Source organism: Lactuca virosa, chromosome 8 (genome assembly GCF_052849685.1).
Source record: "Lactuca virosa cultivar CGN04683 chromosome 8, Lactuca_virosa_CGN04683_v6, whole genome shotgun sequence".
NCBI classification, from domain to species: Eukaryota; Viridiplantae; Streptophyta; class Magnoliopsida; order Asterales; family Asteraceae; genus Lactuca; species Lactuca virosa.
In genome coordinates this window covers 195596514-195614064 of record NC_136433.1, presented here as the reverse complement: position 1 = coordinate 195614064, position 17551 = coordinate 195596514, and the positions used below count along the sequence as shown (strand labels likewise).

At 31.6% G+C, this 17551-nt stretch overlaps 1 long non-coding RNA gene across 1 annotated transcript; it reads left to right on the top strand.

Annotated features, from left to right (window-relative positions):
• The first annotated feature begins 1469 nt into the window (after nt 1–1469).
• Nucleotides 1470–3597, top strand: LOC145134304 (uncharacterized). Its single transcript, XR_013719070.1, has 2 exons — nt 1470–3237; nt 3320–3597. It is a non-coding gene; the product is annotated as an uncharacterized LOC145134304 (long non-coding RNA).
• The last annotated feature ends 13954 nt before the right edge of the window (nt 3598–17551 follow it).

The window sequence follows — 17551 nt, the reverse complement described above, 5'->3', positions numbered from 1 at the left end:
AATAAAAAACCCACCATTCCATTTCATGTCTGAGTTCATGTTCGTGATTTCTAGGAAACCCATCATTCCAAAAATCAAAAACCAAAACCCAATTTCAAATAGATATACATTTGCTGAAATAATAACAAAAAAAAACAGAAATCAAATGTGTGTTCTTCAGGAAACCATTTTTCTGTTTGTTCTTCAACCCAGGAATCAAATATCCAAGTGTTCATCTCCGAGTTTATGTTCTTCATTTTTAAGAAATCCATCATTACAGAAATCAAAAATCAAAACCCAAATTCAAAAAAACCATTTCATAAATCGATCAAAAAACAAATCCAAGGCTGCAAACACACATCCATAGACACATACACACCCAAATGTTATCTTTCTTCTTCTCAGTCACAAACCCAAACACCTCATCGAGTGTGGCCTGTTCGAATTGAGAGCCAATCTTCTTCTCCAAAATCGATTTACAGTCTTCGATTTTGATTTCGGGGTCAAATGATAACAATCATAAGCTGAAGAATGGGGCTGATCGCCATAGCCACGAAGAGGGTTTTAAGAAAGATATGAGAGATTTGGAGGAAAGCTTATCGAACTTAAATCCTATGGCTGAAGAATTTGTGCCCTTTCACTCTTCAATAAAGTTTATAATATGGATTTACTACAACCATTATCTGTTGCTACTCATTTCGGTTATGCTGCTGTTAATGATTACTACTCCAAAATAGCCATACATCTATGGTGCAAGAAACCTTAAAGGCATCAAAACATTAAAAAGAGAAAAGAGAAACCTATGGTGAGAAGCTGTTGAATGAACATATGACCAAAACAGATGAAATACAGAGCGTTAATGGAGCCCTAATCACAACTAATAAATTTGCCGATAGGAAGCCAAATCTTTTTTCTCTCACTTAAAATCCACTGCCTCTGCCCATCGTTCTTCTTTGAATCGCGACTATGTATGTAAGGATTCTACTCTTCAGCTTCCAGAGTGTGTTTTGTGTTTTTAATTTTTGTGTGTGTTTATGGTTGGGGAAGAAGAAGCGGGGGTGGGGTGTGTTTGAGAGAGAGACAAAGAGAGAGAGATGTGGGCCCCAAATTAGTTAATTATTTTATTTTTCATTTAAATTAGATAGAAAAGACATAAAAAATATATGAGAAAGGTATAATAGTCTTTTCAGTTTACTGAGGGACCAAAAACACAAAGAAACTAGCTTAAAAGGATCACCAATCCAAAAAAGTTATGGTTTGAATTAAACCCCGTATTATAGAATAACAATTTTTTCAATTTTGTCTATAATTTATTGTTTTATCCATATGAAACCGGGCCGTTGTAATGGGCCGCGTGAGTAGGGGACTTAACGGTTAAATGAAAAGTAGGTCTGTTACGAGTACGTGCAAACCCTAAAATCTCCTTCAAATACCTGCAGTCGGCTCTTCGGCATTTTCATCTTCATCCTGCTCTTTATGATACGGTAAACCTCCAAATTGTATCTTACTAGATCTGTAATTGCATATTGTAGCTCATAATTTTACGATTGTTTCGAAAGCAAGTCAGCTTCTTGGTTGGATTTTACTTTTAACGATCCAGTCAGATAAATTTACTCAAACTTGCGATATCAAATCTCAACCAGTATCACTCGCCTGATTCTGATTACTGATGTTTCAGGCCCTTATATTACTGGTATATTCTCTATCGTTCTAATTATTTACTCAAGGTATAATTGTATATCTGTTCGTGATTTTTTTTTTTATTTCCTTGGTAAAGTTTGATGGCGAAAGGTATTGAGTTTTAAGAGCAAACGCACTCTGTCCCTAAACTCCTATAGGAAATGTTTTGAGGCAATTTCTTCGTTTGCTAGATTGAATTGTTTTTCAGTTTATATCGTCTGTATGACCTCAATGGTCAATCTGGACACATAGCTGGATTACAAAAATTAACCATGCTTTTTAATGAGCCTTCAGATTTGGCTCGTCATACTAGTTTCAAAATGTTGTTTTATCCGGATGATAATATCATTGAGTTCATCAATCGTTTTGTTAAGAATGACTGTTTACCGAAATACAATTAGTTTAGGTTTTTTATTAAGTATCAAAAATCTTATTAAGATAGGGATAAAGTTCAAGTTTAACTGTTAAAAACTATTTAACTTGTTTTGATGAGATTAGGTATTTATGCAATGTTAGTCTTGTGATCCCAATATAACTAGATTTATATGGTATAATAAAAAAAATATTAATTTTACTTTTATGTAATTTGTTCTATATATCATTATGTAATTTGTTACCATGCATCATATGAATGAAATGAAAAGGAAAAACATTAAAAGACAATAAAAAAACATATCAATCGGTTAACAAACAAGTAAATGAAATTAAGTTAAAAATAAAAAAAATGGAATCTATTCTTTAATTACTTTAAAAACAGTTAGCAATATTTTTAGTATTATTGAGGATTTGATAACTGATATTTTCACCAATTTCTAAGATAGAGATAAAACATGTTACAAATATGATCTTTATTAGTTTAATAGTATAATGGCCAACCTAATTTTAAATATTGATCACAATAATAAAAAACATAATCTAACTTTATAGAAATTTTATAAATTAACATATATATATATATATATATATATATATATATATATATATATATATATATATATATAAGGGAGAATTTCGTATATGCCCGGCCTAATATCTAAATATCATATTTGCCCTTCTTGATGTTTTAAAATATCGTATATACCCAAATTTATTTTTCCTCTCTCCAATTTCGTTTGAGTTTTTGACTGATTTATTTCGAAATGGTAATTGGAATTAGGGCATGATTTGGATTACATGTATCTTAAAAAGTTTCTAGAATTTGGAATGAATTGAGGACACAACCTGCATTAAATAGTTTATTTGGGTTGCTTTAGTGCCTAATTGTTCTTCCCCCTGGATGTTTGAGGTTTTGAGCTTTATGGTATTAAAAAATTGTCATCATTGGCATACTTGGTTGATGAAATTGAATGTATAAATATCTGGTGAAATGGAGAAGTCGTGCAAAAGCAAGTTGTAGGCATCATAAATACTATGGGGTTGTTCAAACTTCATATAGAGTTATATTTTCCTACATATGTTTCGCATGGCTTTGCTTTGTCCTTTTCTTATCTAATGATGACTATTCCAAGCGTTAATCATGTCAAACTTGTTGAAAAGGGTAAGTTATTCATGTCATAACTCATAAATGGACATGTTGAGGTAATAATTTTTTCCTTTTGTTTACTTTCACTAACATTTTTATTGAAAAAATAGTATTCTCACATGACCTCTGTGATTACAGGTATTGATGGTGTTGTCCAAATGCATTTAGTTATACATTCTCGTGCCATTGTTTAGTGATCACCTGGGAAGTAGTCTTTCGGGAAGACGCGTTTCTAGAAGTCGCCAATACTTCATCTCAAGAAATATATTGAAGACATTTTGTAGAAAAATATACTTAGTTTACATTGTTATTGTTGACCGGATTTGTTTGTAGTTGGTAGAAACATTTTGTTGACATTATCCATTTGTTATTGTGGATTAGATTTATAGAAAACATGTACTTTGGTTCTTTAGCAACATACTTTGTGGATTAAAGTTTTTTTTAGCATCGTACTTTCTAGACAGCTTTTTAAGCAACATACTTTCAAGAAAAACCTTTTTAGCATCATACTTTCTAAACAATTTTTTTTTATCAATATACTTCGTTTACATGACTTTTTCAACAACATACTTTTTAGATAAACCTTTTTCAGCAACATACTTTCTAGACAAGCTTTTTTTTTTTTTTTATCAATATACTTTGTTTAAAAGCCTTTTTTTAGCAACGGACTTTGTTTAACAACCTTTTTCAGCAACGGACTTTGTTTAACAACCTTTTTCAGCAACATACTTTCTGGACAAGCCTTTTTTTAGCAACTTACTTTGTTTAAAAGTTGTTTTTTGCAACATACTTTCTAGAAAAAACCTTTCTTAGCAACATGCTTTATAGAAAAACCTTTTTAGCAACATCTTACAACATGTAATCCATTGATTGAACCTTAACTAAGAACATTTGTAACTAAAAATTAAAAAAAAAAATCAAAAGGACAAACTATTATCATCATTTTTTCCCCTCAAAACAGTATTTAACATGATAAATTTTAGGAAATGTGATCGATAAAAAACAAAAGTTACCAGGTTCCAAAACAGGAACATGATTGCTACTAAACAAATATATTATACCAAGAAACATATTATTTGCCCCCCATACGCATGCTATATTATTCACTTACTAACTAACCAATAATCATTTGAATTGGCGACTGTTTCATAATTCGGACATTGGAACCACAAAAGACATTATATTTTTGGATAATTTGCAACAAATAACAACCTTTGATCTATAAACCAAGAAACAACAACCAAAACACTAATACAAAAGATTTTTTTTTATTCTTATTGCTAATGTAACTTCAATAAACGTATATGGCCACGTATATGGCCACAGTAGAAAGAATTTACATATTGCATTGAAGTGGGGCCTTCATTAACATGACTACAAGCTTTCTAGACAATTGTAGTTGAAGATTACCATTGTATATACATTATCTTGAAACATCTAGATAGAAGGGGTTTATAATCAATCACATTAGATAAGTATCAACACATTCACGTGTTAGTTTCAGCGCATTCACCATACATAAATCGATCAGCAACAGAAACCAAATTGGAGAAAAGGAAATAGGAATAGGGGAAGTAGTCGATTACCTGATGCGTGATCGTGTGATTGCAGGAATGAAGCCGCGACAACAGGGGAACAACAGGAGGCTAGGATCGTAAGTCGATATGAGGCTGCCAAATAAATCAACGTCAGGTTTTGTGGGATTGAGATGTATTGCCATTTATAAGTAAGGGCATTATTGTCATTTTAATATGTTCTTTCAATTATAATGATTTAAGAATATAAAAAAGAATTATAAATCAATAAAAATAAACAAAAAAATAAATTTGGGTATATACGATATTTTAAAACATTAATGAGGACAAATATGATATTTAGATGTTAGACTGGACAAATATGATATTTCGAGGTTTAACAAGGACATATACGAAATTCTCCCTATATATATATATATATATATATATATATATATATATATATATATATATATATATATATATATATTCTCACTTCCTTCTTCGGCTTTCTCATCTTTGACATAAGATATACAATTTTGAAGACCATCAATTTCTTTATATATCACAAGCATCCTATGTATCTTAAAAAAAAATCAAATTTAATACATATAAAGTATAACTTTTACATAACTTTCCAAAATATGAAATAATAATTACCATTGTAGATTGTATCAAATCAATACATGGTCCTCATAGTACTTGGTCTGAGAGCTCTCATTCATACTCGGGCTTTAGACAACCATTCATATTCATCTTTGACTACATAATGATCTTCTATCATTTGTTAGAATCACCATATTGTTCTCAATGGTGGGAGCAATCTTATATCCCTTATCAATATGTTTTTTGTCACCGTAGTATTTAGTTACAGGAAAAACGACACACGTAGTTCTAGTTCGGTGACATATTGAAGTTGTTAACCTTAATAGTAAAAATGACCTTATGACCACATAAGTTTTCGAAAAGAAATTTTTTTACGCAATTAGGATCACTTACACCCAAAGAAAAATGAAAAACATTTTAACATTTTAATATACATACAAACAAACACCCCCCCCCCCCCCCCACACACACACACACATACACGCATATATATATATATATATATATATATATATATATATATATATATATATATATATATATATATATATATATATATATAGAGAGAGAGAGAGAGAGAGAGACCTCTAACAAACTTTTATTAACCAACTCATCAGCAGTAAAACCAATAAGAGGAGTAGCACTTATTTTTGGAAGTTAACCTAACTGTAAATTCAAGTACAATCGCATTAGACGGTTAACTACAACAAATAACAATGCACTTCCATTGCTAATTCTTGTAATAAGCCTAAATATGGCTAAATGCATTAAAAAGCAATGTACTTCCATTTTTGTACTAAAATAACATATTTCTCACATTTGTGTAAGTTTCTTTTATAGAATCTCCCTATCCTAATAAAAGAATAGTTTTAATCTTCATTTGACATGTGTCACTCTAATACAACTATTCATTAATATTATGCCACATGTCAAAGAGATATATTAGGGAACACTTCAAAATTCAAATTTACTTTTTCCAATTATATGTTAAATTTGAAGTTATAATAACTTTAAAATTTTGGTATATCTGTTAATTAATGATTTATTAAAAATAATTGATAAATAATTTTTGAATTTTTACTATGAAAATTTAATTTATTTTGTAACTGTGATTCCCACGGGTCATAAACTAGTTTATTAATATTCAAGTTACATTTTTTTAAATATCTGGACTCTTGAAAACCAAATTGCAAAAACCAATCTAATCGAATAATAATTTGGTTGTATTGGATTAGATTTGAATTTAGTTTTAACTATTCAAATCGATATTTTGAAACTGAAATCAATTTAAATTTACTTGATCGTTCGGATCGAACCGTCCATCCAAACGATCATCCATACTTTTATTTCAAAAGTTTGTTTCGATATAAAAATAAAACTATGAATTTGTTTTGCTTTAAAAAAATGAAATGACATTGTTTATTTATTTATTTGAGTTACGATCATACCTAAGTGTATGTTTGTTTCAAAATACTAGCACACTGATATTTCCGGTTAAAAATAAAATCAAGATAAATAAAATTAACATTACCTCCCTTCCATAATGAACTTTTAACAATCTATTTTTCAATTTTAATAAGCATTAACAAAACATTATTTATACGTATTTTTATTATAAATAAATAAATTTTATTAACGTAATTTTGTTTTAAATAGGCTTTTACTTTTAGGGCGTGTTCGGCACAGAGCTTTTGGAAGTGTTTGAGAAAACGCTATGCTTTGAACAGAAAGTCTCGTTCGGCACTACAAGCTTCTAGCGTTTAGTTTAAACAAAACGTTCTAAATCCAAATGCTACATGTAGCGTTTAACAAAACGCTACAAGCTACCCGCTAATTTTGCCGAACACGCCCTTAATATAAAAACAACAAAATATTTTTATTTTAACACAAAATAACAACCATTATTATTAATTTATATATTTCAGTAGCTTTTGCTGATGTCAATTTTTTTTTTGGTTGACATATGCTAACGAGCAAGGTCTAAAACATAAATAACACCACATATAGGTGTTTACGGCCTAGAGTTAACTCCAAATGGAGTTTACGTCCAAAGATACACTCCAAAAGAGTGTTCACGGTCCAAAAAACAAAGCAAGGAAGGAGTTCACGGCCATGGAAGCTTCCAAAAATGTGTTTACGGACAAAGTGAAAAGGAAACATGTGTTCACAACCAAACAAATCCGTAAACACCCTCTTATTGGGCCAAAAATCCAATAATAGTTCATTAATGAACCGTAAACCCAAGCCAAGGCCCAATTCCAATCCGTAAACACCCCTTATATATGTGTTTACACCATGACTCAATTCATTTCACTCATTTTCATCCGTAAACACTCCAAAGACTCTCTCAATCTTCATCCGTGAACAGTCCCAAATCCTTTCAATCTTCAAGTGTTTACATCCCAGGATCTTCAAATCTTCAACCAATTTACCAAGAACACTCATGTCCACCTTCAAATCTTCATATCATCTTCAAATATTCATATGGTCCGTAAACCCATTTTCAACCGTAAACTCCAATTCCAACATTTCCCATTTAATTTACAAATCAACTGTAAGTCTTCCCTATAATTAAATTTATTATTTAACCTTTATTTAAATTAATATTCTTATTAATTTAACTGCGACGCCAAATATAATTATTTTAGGGTAACGTTATTAGCGCATACGCTTACCCGGGGATCGTCTCTACCACTCGCTACTTCCAAGTTAACGCACATTTAAGGTGAGTTCATACCCCTACGTTTTCAATATTTTTCCATGTTTTTAGGGGGGGAATACAAGTACAACACAATTAAATTTTTGTAAGCATTCAAACGATTTCAAACGTTTTCAACGATTTCAATGGTGACAAACAATTTCAAATGACTATAAACTATTTCAAACAGTTGCAACCATCGTTCTTACAATAACATACTTTTATATATAAATATTGTTATTTATATAAACACGAGTACAATCCTTTAATCCTTTGTAATATGCTGAGCAAAGGAAAACTTTTTAGAATAATCACATTTCCAATGGATCATTTTTATAAACTATAATAGGTATAGTTTATGGAACAATTACAATATCAATGCACGGACATAGATACAATGCGAATAAACATATAAACTATAATAGGTATAGTTTATGGAACAATTACATTATCAATGCACGAAACATAGATACAATGCAAATAAACATATAAACTATAATATGTATAGTTTATAGATCTTACAAACAGTCATTTAAATTCAAAGGATTCATTTTATTCTACACTTAATCGTCAGTATAGCATTTTGTGAGTGAGCATCTTCGCGTACCTACCTAAGTACTAACAAAAGTCCTGAGATTATAACCAGAGTCTCCTGGAGGGAGAGCATGAGTTTGTATATAGATCTATACGGGACTGACAATCCCGCACCGCAACTATTAGCTATAGTTAGGCCGGTAGGCTTGGGTGACAAAGTCATTTCGATTCCGACGCCTGAACACCGTTGTTCAAGTATGGTTATAACAACTCATAAATTTGGTACTAAATAATACGATTAATGTATGAATGGTAAACAACTTCACTTAGTTTTATTTTAAATAAAACTACAACAATGTATAAAACTACAACAAGGTATCTTTACAAATAGCTGGTGTTACCAGGAAATTTCAATTTACAGAGTCTTTATCCATATACATATGCATCATACTATTTTGAAATACAAAAAAACATCTTTACAAAAAATATAGGGTTTCATACTGAACAATACTATACATTACTGGTGGTAGCCAGGGTTTTTATACAAAACAATACTATACATTACTGGTGGTAGCCTAAATTTTCGTACAGAACAATACTATACATTACTGGTGGTAACCAGGGTTTTCATATAGAACAATACTATACATTACTGGTGGTAGCCAGGGTTTTCATACAGATTACATACAAAGGTTTTCATACAATATATTTCTTTACATAACTATTGGTCGTATCCAGGGTGTTTTAAGACGTAAAGTTAGCAACTTTACTCCCATGCATGACTTAATGGGACCCAAAACTTAAAGAGAACCATAATAAGGATCCTAACACATGCATGGACCAATATAACTCATAAAGATTGCATTTTTATGGACAAGAGACCTCAAAGGTGCTAAGATCTAACATCTATGGCTTCTGGAGTAGACCATACTCTCAAATATGGCTTAAAGGACCCAAAAATGCACAAATAACACCTTAAATTGGATCTAGCATAAGGAACCATCAAGTTGAGAGCTTTATACCTCAATTAGCTTGCAAAGATGATGATGATTCTGGATCTACAAGCTCAACCCACTCCAAAGCAATCTCTAAGTGTTATTCTTCCTTCAATTTACCAAAAACACCACCAAAACTCACTTCCAAGCTCAAATCTCACAAATGGCAATTAGGGTTTCGATCTTAGGGTATAAAGAGATGAAGGTTGTTCATAAGGAGGTCCAAGGGTGTCTTAAGTTGTTTAAATAGGGAACAAACTAGGGGTGAGCATGATGCGGTTCGGTGCGGTTTTTGGACAAAACCGAACCGCAAACAGCAACTTGTGGTTATTTATATTGAAAACACGAGACTTGTGGTTTTTATTTGGTGTGGTTTTGCGGTTATTTCGGTTCGGTTTCGATTTTTAACCGAAAAGCGAGTTGGTTCGGTTTTGCGGTTAAAATAATATGATTTTTCATGTCCAAATCGGATTTTTGTTGAATTTCATTTAAAATAGTGCAGAATTTTATTGCCTTTTAATTATTTCGAGACTTTTGTTGCAACTTATCACCATATTTGTCCATTTTATTTTTGTTAGAGGCTTCAAAAAATCACATTGTCCCGAAAGGGATGCCACAAAGTATGATAAGCCTCAACATGGTTTCTTTTATATAGGCATAACACAAATATATCTCTTAGTACATCACGATATGGGATAACTTCTTGAATCTCATATGTATATTTTTATCACTATAAAAACAATGAAGCAAAATCCCATATGCATGAACTAAACAGAAAACAACAACAATACATGATTAATACTTATCTAAAATTTTAAAGGAACAATAAATAAATAGTTGATTAATACTTATGTAGAAATTTAAAGTAGTAATAACACAACTTTGTAATATATATATATATATATATATATATATATATATATATATGTGTGTGTGTGTGTGTGTGTGTGTGTGTGTGTGCGATTTGATTTTTTGCGGTTTTTGTAAAACTAAAAACCGCACCGCATCGAAAATTTACGGTTTTTGCAAAATTTAAAACCGCACCATCGGTTTTCATTTCGGTTTCGGTTAATACGGTTTTCTAGGTTTTTTTGGTTTGCGGTTCGGTTTTTGCTCACCCCTAGCACAAACCCTAAAAATTAGGGTTTGCCCCTACATTACGTACGCCCTGCGTACGCCCAACGTACATGGGTGCTTCCGCGATCCAACTTTCGAATCAGTAGGCTCAGCGTACTCATAGAGTACGCCCCGCATACTCGGCTAGGGACTAAAATGAAAGAATTTCGCAAAAAGGGTTAAAAAGGAACATACCACTAAACTCGAATGTTACAAATATACCCTTAATTAGTTATAAAAAACATATTATTCTAAATGTTATTTTATATATTTCATCTAACTTATCAACTAGTTTTACCAAACATCATTTTTTGTCAGCTATCATATAAGTTAGCAGCTAGTGGCGGATGCAAAACGTTTTAGTAGTAGTGACACTTATAAAATAGTAGTGACACTAATTTTTAAAGACGTTGCACCTTAATAGAAAAAAAATTACATTTGCGGGCTGCAACGGAGTAGTGGCCCAGGACCCCCCTAGAATCACTTAGGTCCGCCACTGCTAACAGCTAGCTTTTTAGCTACCAACTAGTTTTTTCGGCTATTAACTAGTTTTTTCAGCTTTCAACTAGCTTTTCAGTTAGTATGCCAAACATAGTTTTAAAGCCATAACTTATATAATTCTCCTTTTTTAATAGCACGTTGTTAAGTTCTAATGATATCTTGCCGTTTATCGAAAGATGGATAAATTTTACTACGAGACTCGATATATTAAGTAATTGTTTGTGTTTGTAATGAATTCACTTAAGATACATGTTCTCTTTCAAAAATATAAGAGATACAATCTGAACATGCATGCAACAACCTCAACTCCCCAATAGTGCATCTTTTGTAAATGGTCTAAAATCGACTTGAAGATGCTTGGTGAACATTGTGCTCACCATAAATGATGCGACATAAGTTGAAAGCTCCTGCTGCTACCTACAAACTTTTAGTTTAGGAGATCAAAAGTTGTCACTAGATTTGGGGAATAGCCCTTTTTCTTATGTCATATAAAATACACAAAATGGTATCAAACTACATGATCATAAACTATTAGAAAATGCAGACACTTGTCATTGACATAAATTTCGTCAATAGAGTAATAACATGGTTATCATCAAATGTTTTTCTAATAACCTTAATCAATAAACTTGATATCTCAACTTTGATATGGATATAGCCAAGTGACTAATCTTATTAGATGGTGGGATGTTGCCACCCCTTTAAAAAACCTAACTAGATGGTGACAAATAATGTCAACAATCAGTCATTGTAACAATTTATTACTAAATGTTTGCATGAATTAAGAACTGGTTTAGTGGTTAGTCATGTCTGCACAACATTTCTATACAAAAGATACCTTATATGTTAAATTTGAAGTTATAATAACTTTAAAATTTTGGTATATCTGTTAATTAATGATTTTTTAAAAATAATTGATAAATAATTTTTGAATTTTTACTATGAAAATTTAATTTATTTTGTAACTGTGATTCCCACGGGTCATAAACTAGTTTATTAATATTCAAGTTACATTTTTTTAAATATCTGGACTCTTGAAAACCAAATTGCAAAAACCAATCTAATCGAATAATAATTTGGTTGTATTGGATTAGATTTGAATTTAGTTTTAACTATTCAAATCGATATTTTGAAACTGAAATCAATTTAAATTTACTTGATCGTTCGGATCGAACCGTCCATCCAAACGATCATCCATACTTTTATTTCAAAAGTTTGTTTCGATATAAAAATAAAACTATGAATTTGTTTTGCTTTAAAAAAATGAAATGACATTGTTTATTTATTTATTTGAGTTACGATCATACCTAAGTGTATGTTTGTTTCAAAATACTAGCACACTGATATTTCCGGTTAAAAATAAAATCAAGATAAATAAAATTAACATTACCTCCCTTCCATAATGAACTTTTAACAATCTATTTTTCAATTTTAATAAGCATTAACAAAACATTATTTATACGTATTTTTATTATAAATAAATAAATTTTATTAACGTAATTTTGTTTTAAATAGGCTTTTACTTTTAGGGCGTGTTCGGCACAGAGCTTTTGGAAGTGTTTGAGAAAACGCTATGCTTTGAACAGAAAGTCTCGTTCGGCACTACAAGCTTCTAGCGTTTAGTTTAAACAAAACGTTCTAAATCCAAATGCTACATGTAGCGTTTAACAAAACGCTACAAGCTACCCGCTAATTTTGCCGAACACGCCCTTAATATAAAAACAACAAAATATTTTTATTTTAACACAAAATAACAACCATTATTATTAATTTATATATTTCAGTAGCTTTTGCTGATGTCAATTTTTTTTTTGGTTGACATATGCTAACGAGCAAGGTCTAAAACATAAATAACACCACATATAGGTGTTTACGGCCTAGAGTTAACTCCAAATGGAGTTTACGTCCAAAGATACACTCCAAAAGAGTGTTCACGGTCCAAAAAACAAAGCAAGGAAGGAGTTCACGGCCATGGAAGCTTCCAAAAATGTGTTTACGGACAAAGTGAAAAGGAAACATGTGTTCACAACCAAACAAATCCGTAAACACCCTCTTATTGGGCCAAAAATCCAATAATAGTTCATTAATGAACCGTAAACCCAAGCCAAGGCCCAATTCCAATCCGTAAACACCCCTTATATATGTGTTTACACCATGACTCAATTCATTTCACTCATTTTCATCCGTAAACACTCCAAAGACTCTCTCAATCTTCATCCGTGAACAGTCCCAAATCCTTTCAATCTTCAAGTGTTTACACCCCAGGATCTTCAAATCTTCAACCAATTTACCAAGAACACTCATGTCCACCTTCAAATCTTCATATCATCTTCAAATATTCATATGGTCCGTAAACCCATTTTCAACCGTAAACTCCAATTCCAACATTTCCCATTTAATTTACAAATCAACTGTAAGTCTTCCCTATAATTAAATTTATTATTTAACCTTTATTTAAATTAATATTCTTATTAATTTAACTGCGACGCCAAATATAATTATTTTAGGGTAACGTTATTAGCGCATACGCTTACCCGGGGATCGTCTCTACCACTCGCTACTTCCAAGTTAACGCACATTTAAGGTGAGTTCATACCCCTACGTTTTCAATATTTTTCCATGTTTTTAGGGGGGGAATACAAGTACAACACAATTAAATTTTTGTAAGCATTCAAACGATTTCAAACGTTTTCAACGATTTCAATGGTGACAAACAATTTCAAATGACTATAAACTATTTCAAACAGTTGCAACCATCGTTCTTACAATAACATACTTTTATATATAAATATTGTTATTTATATAAACACGAGTACAATCCTTTAATCCTTTGTAATATGCTGAGCAAAGGAAAACTTTTTAGAATAATCACATTTCCAATGGATCATTTTTATAAACTATAATAGGTATAGTTTATGGAACAATTACAATATCAATGCACGGACATAGATACAATGCGAATAAACATATAAACGATAATAGGTATAGTTTATGGAACAATTACATTATCAATGCACGAAACATAGATACAATGCAAATAAACATATAAACTATAATATGTATAGTTTATAGATCTTACAAACAGTCATTTAAATTCAAAGGATTCATTTTATTCTACACTTAATCGTCAGTATAGCATTTTGTGAGTGAGCATCTTCGCGTACCTACCTAAGTACTAACAAAAGTCCTGAGATTATAACCAGAGTCTCCTGGAGGGAGAGCATGAGTTTGTATATAGATCTATACGGGATTGACAATCCCGCACCGCAACTATTAGCTATAGTTAGGCCGGTAGGCTTGGGTGACAAAGTCATTTCGATTCCGACGCCTGAACACCGTTGTTCAAGTATGGTTATAACAACTCATAAATTTGGTACTAAATAATACGATTAATGTATGAATGGTAAACAACTTCACTTAGTTTTATTTTAAATAAAACTACAACAATGTATAAAACTACAACAAGGTATCTTTACAAATAGCTGGTGTTACCAGGAAATTTCAATTTACAGATTCTTTATCCATATACATATGCATCATACTATTTTGAAATACAAAAAAACATCTTTACAAAAAATATAGGGTTTCATACTGAACAATACTATACATTACTGGTGGTAGCCAGGGTTTTTATACAAAACAATACTATACATTACTGGTGGTAGCCTAAATTTTCGTACAGAACAATACTATACATTACTGGTGGTAACCAGGGTTTTCATATAGAACAATACTATACATTACTGGTGGTAGCCAGGGTTTTCATACAGATTACATACAAAGGTTTTCATACAATATATTTCTTTACATAACTATTGGTCGTATCCAGGGTGTTTTAAGACGTAAAGTTAGCAACTTTACTCCCATGCATGACTTAATGGGACCCAAAACTTAAAGAGAACCATAATAAGGATCCTAACACATGCATGGACCAATATAACTCATAAAGATTGCATTTTTATGGACAAGAGACCTCAAAGGTGCTAAGATCTAACATCTATGGCTTCTGGAGTAGACCATACTCTCAAATATGGCTTAAAGGACCCAAAAATGCACAAATAACACCTTAAATTGGATCTAGCATAAGGAACCATCAAGTTGAGAGCTTTATACCTCAATTAGCTTGCAAAGATGATGATGATTCTGGATCTACAAGCTCAACCCACTCCAAAGCAATCTCTAAGTGTTATTCTTCCTTCAATTTACCAAAAACACCACCAAAACTCACTTCCAAGCTCAAATCTCACAAATGGCAATTAGGGTTTCGATCTTAGGGTATAAAGAGATGAAGGTTGTTCATAAGGAGGTCCAAGGGTGTCTTAAGTTGTTTAAATAGGGAACAAACTAGGGGTGAGCATGATGCGGTTCGGTGCGGTTTTTGGACAAAACCGAACCGCAAACAGCAACTTGTGGTTATTTATATTGAAAACACGAGACTTGTGGTTTTTATTTGGTGTGGTTTTGCGGTTATTTCGGTTCGGTTTCGATTTTTAACCGAAAAGCGAGTTGGTTCGGTTTTGCGGTTAAAATAATATGATTTTTCATGTCCAAATCGGATTTTTGTTGAATTTCATTTAAAATAGTGCAGAATTTTATTGCCTTTTAATTATTTCGAGACTTTTGTTGCAACTTATCACCATATTTGTCCATTTTATTTTTGTTAGAGGCTTCAAAAAATCACATTGTCCCGAAAGGGATGCCACAAAGTATGATAAGCCTCAACATGGTTTCTTTTATATAGGCATAACACAAATATATCTCTTAGTACATCACGATATGGGATAACTTCTTGAATCTCATATGTATATTTTTATCACTATAAAAACAATGAAGCAAAATCCCATATGCATGAACTAAACAGAAAACAACAACAATACATGATTAATACTTATCTAAAATTTTAAAGGAACAATAAATAAATAGTTGATTAATACTTATGTAGAAATTTAAAGTAGTAATAACACAACTTTGTAATATATATATATATATATATATATATATATATATATATATATATATATGTGTGTGTGTGTGTGTGTGTGTGTGTGTGTGTGCGATTTGATTTTTTGCGGTTTTTGTAAAACTAAAAACCGCACCGCATCGAAAATTTACGGTTTTTGCAAAATTTAAAACCGCACCATCGGTTTTCATTTCGGTTTCGGTTAATACGGTTTTCTAGGTTTTTTTGGTTTGCGGTTCGGTTTTTGCTCACCCCTAGCACAAACCCTAAAAATTAGGGTTTGCCCCTACATTACGTACGCCCTGCGTACGCCCAACGTACATGGGTGCTTCCGCGATCCAACTTTCGAATCAGTAGGCTCAGCGTACTCATAGAGTACGCCCCGCATACTCGGCTAGGGACTAAAATGAAAGAATTTCGCAAAAAGGGTTATAAAAGGAACATACCACTAAACTCGAATGTTACAAATATACCCTTAATTAGTTATAAAAAACATATTATTCTAAATGTTATTTTATATATTTCATCTAACTTATCAACTAGTTTTACCAAACATCATTTTTTGTCAGCTATCATATAAGTTAGCAGCTAGTGGCGGATGCAAAACGTTTTAGTAGTAGTGACACTTATAAAATAGTAGTGACACTAATTTTTAAAGACGTTGCACCTTAATAGAAAAAAAATTACATTTGCGGGCTGCAACGGAGTAGTGGCCCAGGACCCCCCTAGAATCACTTAGGTCCGCCACTGCTAACAGCTAGCTTTTTAGCTACCAACTAGTTTTTTCGGCTATTAACTAGTTTTTTCAGCTTTCAACTAGCTTTTCAGTTAGTATGCCAAACATAGTTTTAAAGCCATAACTTATATAATTCTCCTTTTTTAATAGCACGTTGTTAAGTTCTAATGATATCTTGCCGTTTATCGAAAGATGGATAAATTTTACTACGAGACTCGATATATTAAGTAATTGTTTGTGTTTGTAATGAATTCACTTAAGATACATGTTCTCTTTCAAAAATATAAGAGATACAATCTGAACATGCATGCAACAACCTCAACTCCCCAATAGTGCATCTTTTGTAAATGGTCTAAAATCGACTTGAAGATGCTTGGTGAACATTGTGCTCACCATAAATGATGCGACATAAGTTGAAAGCTCCTGCTGCTACCTACAAACTTTTAGTTTAGGAGATCAAAAGTTGTCACTAGATTTGGGGAATAGCCCTTTTTCTTATGTCATATAAAATACACAAAATGGTATCAAACTACATGATCATAAACTATTAGAAAATGCAGACACTTGTCATTGACATAAATTTCGTCAATAGAGTAATAACATGGTTATCATCAAATGTTTTTCTAATAACCTTAATCAATAAACTTGATATCTCAACTTTGATATGGATATAGCCAAGTGACTAATCTTATTAGATGGTGGGATGTTGC